At 45.2% G+C, this 8,614-nt stretch overlaps 1 protein-coding gene across 6 annotated transcripts in view; it reads left to right on the top strand.

The window, feature by feature from the left end:
- Positions 1-2,157: 2,157 nt before the first annotated feature.
- POGZ (pogo transposable element derived with ZNF domain) overlaps positions 2,158-8,614 on the top strand; it is a 56,077-nt gene continuing 49,620 nt past the window's right edge. For 3 of the 6 annotated variants that reach the window (XM_050749519.1, XM_050749495.1, XM_050749479.1), the window contains exon 1: positions 2,158-2,500. The gene's annotated coding sequence lies outside the window, so the exon portion shown is untranslated. Of the gene's footprint in view, positions 2,501-3,047; positions 6,641-8,614 lie in introns of those variants that run through there. The other 3 variants (XM_050749513.1, XM_050749462.1, XM_050749504.1) reach the window with 2 other exon arrangements.

The following is an 8,614-nucleotide window of genomic DNA, read 5'->3' as shown; positions in this document are numbered from 1 at the left end:
GGCCGAGGCGGGCGGATCACGAAGTCAGGAGTTCGAGACCAGCCTGCATGATGAAACCCTATCTCTACTAAAAATACAAAAAATTAGCCAGGCATCGTGGCACACACCTGTAGTCCCAGCTACTTGGGAGGCTAAGGCAGGAGAACTGCTTGAACCCAGCAGGCAGAGGTTGCAGTGAGCCGAGATCTCACCACTGCACTCCAGCCTGGGCGACAGAGCAAGACTCTGTTTCAAAACAAAAAATTTTTTTTGTAGAGATGGGATGTTGCAAAGTTGCCCAGGCTGGCCTCAGACTGCTGTGATCCTCCTCCCTTGGCCTTCCAAAGTGTTGGGATTACAGGTGTGAGCCACCATGCCCAGCTCCCAATAAATATTTATTGAATGAATGAATGGATGCATGATCCATTTTCTTTTTTTTTCTTTTTTTGTTTTTGAGACGGCGTCTCGCTCTGTCGCCCAGGCTGGAGTGCAGTGGCCGGATCTCAGCTCACTGCAAGTTCCACCTCCCGGGTTTACGCCATTCTCCTGCCTCAGCCTCCCAAGTAGCTGGGACTACAGGCGCCCGCCACCTCGCCCGGCTAGTTTTTTGTATTTTTTTAGTAGAGACGGGGTTTCACCGTGTTAGCCAGGATGGTCTCGATCTCCTGACCTCGTGATCCGCCCGTCTCGGCCTCCCAAAGTGCTGGGATTACAGGCTTGAGCCACCGCGCCCGGCCTGATCCACTTTCAATAAAGCATGCTAATGGTTATTGGTCAACGGTATATGGCATAGTCTGCGCTAGATCTCATTGGCTGAGAGAATAAATTGACAGAGCATGGGAAAATATGTTGGAATTTTTCAAAGGTTAATAATACGTAATGTAATATACATAATGTAGATATATATAATGAATTAAAATAATTACACGACAGCATAAAATAGGATTTGAGTTTCATATAGTCTTTTGGTGATTGATCCTATAATCTTAACATGGGCTTGCTTCTCCAGATCAGGTCTGGTAAGTCTTCAGAAGTATTTTCAGAAGGATAGGGATTCTTCTCAGTCAAATAATGAAGTCCTTCCTAAGCATCCCACACTAGTGGAAATCACTCACATGGTTTTGGTATGAAATGTAATGAAGCTAGGTGGTGGCAGCGTGTGTATGTGTGTGCACAGTGTGTGTATGTGTGTGTGCACGGGCAGGTGCATACAATTTGGAATGCCTACTTCCACTGCCTATTTTCACAGTCTGGTGGTTCGAATGGAGTGTGTATATAAAGAGAACGAATAAACATAATTCTGGATTTCCCCTTTCTGCACCAAGTACTTGGTTTGAAGCAAACATTTGTGTATTGCTTAAATAGCAAACATTTTCAAATATTCAAGGAAAATATTACATTTTTATAATCTCAGAAAGCAACAAAGGACAAAATTTCTCAGCTACCTGAGAAGAGGTAGTTTTTGTTTGGGGAAGAATAAACAGGTGGATGGTCGTTTGAGTGGACCAAACAATTTCTTTGAGCCAACCCATCTCAGCCTTGATTGCAGCAAAAAGCATAAGGATGTGGAGTGTGTGTGGTTTCTTAGAACTGGGGATCTCTGCTGAATCTAGTCACAATGGAAGCAAAGCAGTTTCCATCACAATAATCGCTTTAACAATCGTGTGCCACTTCTTTCCAGGATCCAGAAGGGCATGAGGATCAAAATGGTTTTTAAAAGTTCTTCACTTAAACAAGGCCACAGCCACAAGGCTACTTGGCCGAGTGTCTCTTGAGAAAGAGTGAGTGCCATTTTGTTCTTTGTTCCAATGACAGTTGTTGGTGCCACTGGGCCTCACCACCTGGCCTGTATCATGAAGTCCTCCTCTTGACTGGGTCTAAGCCTTGAGTGGAAAGTGGGGGAGCCTCCCAACACTTCCTTGGAAACTCTAGGCAAGTAAATTGGGGAATATTTTCTTTGGGAGTCTCATTTTTCTCACCAAAATTTAGATACAGCTTCTGAAACTAATTATTCTTTTTTCATTATAAAAAATATTTTCCTTTATTTATTTATTTGCAGGCCCAGCCAAACTTGACTAGAAAAGAAGCCCGGGCAGGGGTTTGGATGAGCCCATGACGTGCAGCACGCTCCGACCAATTGGGAGGCCGTGAAAAAGGGGAGGGCGGAAGTGACGAGCCGTATCCCTCCGCGGGGCGAGAGGGTCGGTGGGGGGAGTCGGCGTCTCTCTCCCCCGCGCCAGCTCCCGTACACGGAGCCGCATTCCTTGGCCCCCCCACCCCCCTCCCTCGGGGCCCCCCCCCGCCCCCCTCGGGAAAAAAATCCACCCCAAATCACTCGAACCCGAGGGAGGCTTCCTTTCACCCTTGGGGAGACGAGCTTTCAACGGTTACCTCTTCTTCGTCTCCCCCCAAGCCCCTGTCCCCTCCCTGCTCCCACCCCCTTCTGGCGCCGGGTGTAAGGTCCCTTTAAGGCGACGGCGCCTTTCTCGGGTCAGACTACCGGCGGCGACGACCACGGGAGGTGAGTGAGCGAGCGAGCCTTCTCTCTCCCCACCCCCTGCTCCCGGGGGTTCCGTTATCTTTTCGCTCGGCGAGGCGTTCCGAGGCGAGACAATGAGAGGGGGATGGGGCCGGTACGCGCGGGGGTGGGGGCGGGGGGGCCGGCGGCGCGCGCCCCCGCCCACCGCGAGTGGCGGCGCGGCCCGCGGCAGGGGCGGCCGCAGGGCGCGGTGCGCGAGCGCGAGTGTGTGTGCGTGCGCCCCGGGCCGCGGGAGCTGCGCGAAGGGCCGGCGGCGGAGGCCCCTGCCTGCCGGCTGGCCGGCCACCCCCGCCCCCTGGCGCCCGTCGCGGCGCGCGCGCGCGCACTCGCGCCCCACGGCCCTGCACACAGCCCGACGTCCACACGCACGCCCGGCGCGAGGCGTCTCGGAGGAGTGGGCGGCGCGGGCGCGGGCGGTGGCCCGCTGGGGAAGGGGCGGGGGCGCGGGCGGCGGCGAGACGGCGGAGCGGGGCGGGAGGGGCCGGCGAGGGGGCGAGGCCGGGCGGCGGCGGGGGCGGGCGGCGGCGGAGTGGCCCCTGGGGGTGGGGGTGCGCGGCCCTCCCCGCCCCGTCCCCGCTCGGAGAAGGAGTGGGGCGCTCGTTTTGAGCGGGAGGAGGAAAATGAGTGATTGCTGAGCCGATGCCTTGTTATGTAATCTCTCCTTCGTCTAATAGTACATCCTAAGCCTTAGTGCACTGCAGCTAGTTTACGAACTCTCCTCCCTCGGCCCCCAAATTTCTTTAGGGATGGCGCCGTGATTTATCAAATGGGATGGGGCGGAGAATCTCTATTTTCTGGTGATTATGTCCTGCCGCGGTGGGCGCCATGTTTATCCCGGGGACTATTTTCTTTAGATTCTTGGCAGCTTTTGCAAAGGAGTACTGTCATTAATCTACTTGCTTTCCCTCTTTCTGCGTGTTCTGATTTCCTTCTTCTCCAGATGTGGGATTCTCTCAAACTGCTAGTAGCACTTGTCTTGGACATTCTTAGTTCAGAAAAAGGTAGTGCTGATGAGTCCTCAGAGTCATTTGGTGGCCAGTCTCATTTTCAAAATGGAAATTAAGATGCAGTGGACTATCTCAGAGCAGCCGCTGTCTTGATGCAGGCGGTGTAGCCCGTCCCTCCAAGCCCGTGGACACCTCTCACCGCAGCTCAAGACTCCACAGAAATGGGGTTTTACTTTTTTTTTTTTTTTTTTTGAGACTAAGTTTCACTCTTGTCCAGGCTGGTGTGCAAGTGGCACGATCTCTGCACACTGCAACCTCCACCTCCCGGGTTCAAGTGATTCTCCTGCCTTAGCCTTCCTAGTAGCTGGGATTACAGGCATGTGCTACCACGCCCGGCTAATTTTTGTATTTTTAGTAGAGACGGGTTTTACCACGTTGACCAGGCCGCTCTTGAACGCCTGACCTCAGGTGCTCCGCCCGCCTTGGCCTCCCAAAGTGCTGGGATTACAGGCGTGAGCCACCGCTCCCGGCCGGGGTTTTACTTTTGTAGGCATTTACCCAACTAGAGGAAAGGGAAACGGAGGGGGCAGGGAGGGCTGCTCCTTGGCAAACGATTAATTTCGAGACACCATTGCTCAGGGTCTGAGAGCTTAAACTCTGAATTCGAACTGTTAGTACAATCATTCTCAACTTCGGGGTGCATAAAAAGTAACTCGAAGATTGTTAAACGTACAATTTGGGGGAGCCTCATCCCCCAAATTTATTCGAATGGAGCAGAGGGGAGTTGTCATCTCTACAGTTTTAAATGAGCAGTCCTGCGGCTGAGGCTGATTAATGTGACCACTACGTTGAAAATTACTGGTCTAACATAAAAGTGTTCAGGATGTTGAAACAAATGACACCTTGTGCCCTTGATTTCCTTCCCTTTTCCAGAGCTGTGTTGGTGTATCTCAAACTAAGGAGGTACATGGACTCTTGGGACGAACGTGATTTAGAGTTTCTACTCCCATCTTGAACTAGTGGTATAATAGAGGAAAGCGGTTCTCGAAGTGTGGGCGGATGACCTGTGGGGATCTCCTCTTACCCTTTCAGGGGAGCCTCAAGGTCATAATTATTTTCAAAATAATAGTAAGATGCTATTTATTGTTTTTACTGATACGCTGATGGTTCAAAAGCAATGCTGGGTAAAACTACTGACGGTACCTTAGCACAAAGCAAGTCAGTGGCACCAAACTGCTTGCTTGAGAATGCCCTTGAAGCAGTAAAATTTATTATTGTATTTTTATCTTTTTGAGACGGAGTTTTGCTCTGTCGCCCAGGGTGGAGTGCAGTGGCACTATCTCGGCTCACTGCAATCTCTGCCTCCCGGGTTGTATTTTTAGCAGAGATGGTGTTTCGCCATTTTGGCCAGGCTGGTCTCGAACTCGATGGCAGGCGATCCACCCACGGCGGCCTCCGGAAGTGCTGGGATTACAGGCTTGAGCCACCGTGCCCCGCCTGTTGTTATTAAATCTTAGCTTTTGACTACTTGTCTTTTTAATTTTTAAGAATTTGTGATGAAATAAACATGGATAAAGCATTTATGCTGCCTACGGAGGTGTGATTGTTGTCATGAGGGAAAAGCATTTGTGGGATTGGGTTGTGAGTGGCTTATTTCATGGAGTACCATGCGACTGGCAAACTGTGGTTTTTCACATTTAGTATTTGGCAGGTATTTCTTGAAAATGAAGTGAGCTTGTCACTTTTAGGAAAACAATTGACAGTATTTATTACCAGTGATAAAATTTGGGTGAAAATTAGAATTTTTAAAAAGTTGACAGCTGGAGTTTGACAGCTTCCTAGTACTTAAAAAACTTCCCTTATGATATCAGTGGTTAAGGACTGTAATATTTAAAAATGTTGTATAATATGTCATTTGGAAGATGGGCATAACTTAGTAAATCTGTATTTTGCAGATGACCAATGCATGATGTTGCAAAATCAAGCAAAAGTAAAAGAGCCTTTGAAAATACCAGATATAGCAATGGATTTTAACAGTAAAAAAGTGGATTGATGTGGTTTCAGATTCCAAAATGTTGCTATCCTTTAAGAAACTACTATCTGGCCTAGCATGGTGGCTCACTCCTGTAATCCCAGCACTTTGGAAGGCCCAGGTGGAAGGATAGTTTGAGTTGAGCCTAGTTCAACATAGTGAGACCCTGTCTCTATTTATTTAAGAAAAAAAAAAAAAGAAACTACCATTTGTTGAGTTTTAGTGTTTACCAATATCTACAGTTATCTGAAAAGGTTATTAAAATACTTCTCCCTTTTCCGACTAGATTTTCATTATATACTTAACCAAAATGACATATAGCAACAGACTGAATGCAGAAGTAACTGTGAGAATCCAACCATCTTTTATTAAGTTAGACATAAAAGAGATTTGCAAAACGCAAAAAAACAGTGTTACTTTTCTCACTTTTTGGAGGGAAAGTAATTTTTGTTGAAATGTTATTTATGTTAACTTGTAATGGGCTCGTTTTAAAATATATTAATAAATATTTTAACATTTTGAATGTGGTAAATGTGGAAAGATAAAATTCACATGAAAGATCTTTGGCGTCTTCAATAATTTCAAGAGTCAAAAAAATGAGAATCATTCGGTCAGTCCTGTGTTTCTGCTCTTTAAATCATTCAAATCTAACTCCCTTGGGGAATTTTGGGAGAATTTATAAATAGTTGAAGTTGATGGAAGAGACAGTGACCTGGGGAAGAGTTCTAAAGCAAAAAAAGCTTACTTTGAATACGAACTGGGATATTTACAAACTGTAGCCTTGAGGAAGTTATTTAGTCTCTCTAAACCACTATTTTGACCTTATCTATAAAATACAAACTTTAGAGCTGGTTGATTACAAATCCTAGAGCTGGTTAATGCCTTTGTCATGATACTAATATGGTAACATTCTGATAGATTCCTTGGTATTCTTGTTGGTGATAAGAAGCCATATCCACAGAACTTTTCTTTTCTTTTTTTTTTTTTGTTTCTTTGAGATGGAGTCTCGCTCCATTACCCAGGCTGGAGTGTAATGGCGCAATCTCGGCTCAGTGCACCCTGCGCCTCCCGGGTTCAAGCGATTCTCCTCCTTCAGCTTCCTGAGTAGCTGGGATTACAGGAGGCACACACCATCACACCCGGGTAATTTTTTTGTATTTTTCCAGAGATGGGGTTTCACCATGTTGGCCAGGCTGGTCTCAAACTCCTGACCTCTTGATCCACCCGCTTTGACTTCCCAAAGTGCTAGGATTATAGGCGTAAAACACCGTGCCCAACTGAAAAACATACTTTTATATGTAACGAAGGGGAGGAAAGCGGAAGAGAGACACTAACCTATTGCTAGATTTTAGCAGAATTAAAAGAAATTGAAAGCATAGAAATGGAATTTAGGTAACACACAACTGTCATCGAAGAAAAGCTTTCCATCATACTAGATATTTTTCTTGGGAAAGGGACTCCTGAATATTGACCCCTTTAGAAAAGAGAACTCGTTGCTTACTTTACTTGTTTTAGTAAAGAGCACAGAACTAAATATTTGGATATTTCTTGATACAGGATTGGCTACCAGACAAGAGGAAAGTATTTTGAGTTTGGAAATTTTAGGTTATTAAGACTGCTTAAAACCCATATGATTCTTATATGTGAGGTACTACAACAGTTAGATGTTGTGAGGGACAAAATGGGCTGTGCAAAAGACAGGATAAATAAAAGCTTATTACATGTTTAACTATAATTAGTTTTATACACATATTAAGTATTCAGCCCTATAGGTTTTCTGGTATTAGTCCTTTATAGAACGAAAAATTGAGGTAACTTGAAAACATAATTACCAGTTATGTTGAGGATTATCATCGTTTATTTTTCACCCTGAAACAAGAAAGTGGTGTTCTTAAAAATGTTTGTTTTCTATAAAATATTTTTCCTGTTCCAAATGTTCTTTTTACGTTGATATTTGGGCAGGTATGTACTGGCAGTAAATTGAAAATGTTAGATAACCAAATTCTTCATTTCTGGATTCTTCATTCTTCATTTCTGGACTTTACAGCTATGAAAGAACTACACAAAGGAATTCAGAGCTTCAAGAACCAAGTATATCAGGAGAGTTGTAGAAAACAGATCTTTCTCTAATTTTCTTTGAGATGAAGATAGGCAACAGTTGCTGCCCCTTAAATACCTTAAAAGTAGGCAGGTGTATCTGCAGGATTCTGTTTGCTGCTTTTAAATAGTACGTTGTTTTAAAAGGTCTGTTTGTAGCTTGCCTTTACAATTATATAGACTATTGACTAGCTCATTATATAGGGCCTTAGTATAAGGTAGACTACCATATTCGCCAGCATTTAAGGAATAATCCCCTTCCCCCCCACCGAGGGTATTTATCGGGTACTCCCATATTATGGATTGAAGGATGAGACAAGAGACTGAGTATTGCTAATGGTTCTGTGTGAGCCTGCAGTGTTAAGTAAAACCTATTGAGTGCACAAAAATCATGTTACAATTACTACAAAATAGAGAAACCACCTAGGTTACCAAGATGTCAAATAATGGATTAATAGAAGAAAGTAATGTACCTCCTTGGTAGCCTACATAATCCACCTTAATTAGTTATTTCTTATTTAACTATTTTTCTGTGTCTTAAGAAACGTATATTAAGTGAAAATGCCTGCATAAAAATAAAAAAAGAGAAATGTATATATACAAGTTATGTGAAAATTGATCGTAGGAATAAATCAAGAAATTCAGCCAACAAGGCTACCAGTTATTTAGTAGATACCAAAGAGATATGGCAGAATGTAGCAGTACAAAATACCACAGCTAAGATATGAGTAGGTAGTTCCACCCCCTCCTACCCCACCTCAGTTTTTATTAAGAAAATTTCACGCATGTGAAAAGGGGAAAGAGGCTGGGCATGGTGACTCGCAACTGTAATCGAAGCACTTTGGGAATCCAAGGCCGGTGGATCGCGAGGTCAGGAGTTGAAGACCAGCCTGACCAACATGGTGGCTGGGTGTCAATGTTAGCGCCCAGCTGAACATCGACCTTTTTGAGGAGACTATATTAGTTTTATAGAATGTTCCATATTCTGCATTCGATTATTTCCTTCTAGAATGTCCCGCC

This window comes from Macaca thibetana, chromosome 1 (genome assembly GCF_024542745.1).
Source record: "Macaca thibetana thibetana isolate TM-01 chromosome 1, ASM2454274v1, whole genome shotgun sequence".
Taxonomy (NCBI): Eukaryota; Metazoa; Chordata; class Mammalia; order Primates; family Cercopithecidae; genus Macaca; species Macaca thibetana.
Note: the sequence above shows the minus strand (reverse complement) of the source record. Positions and strands in the feature narration are given on the sequence as shown.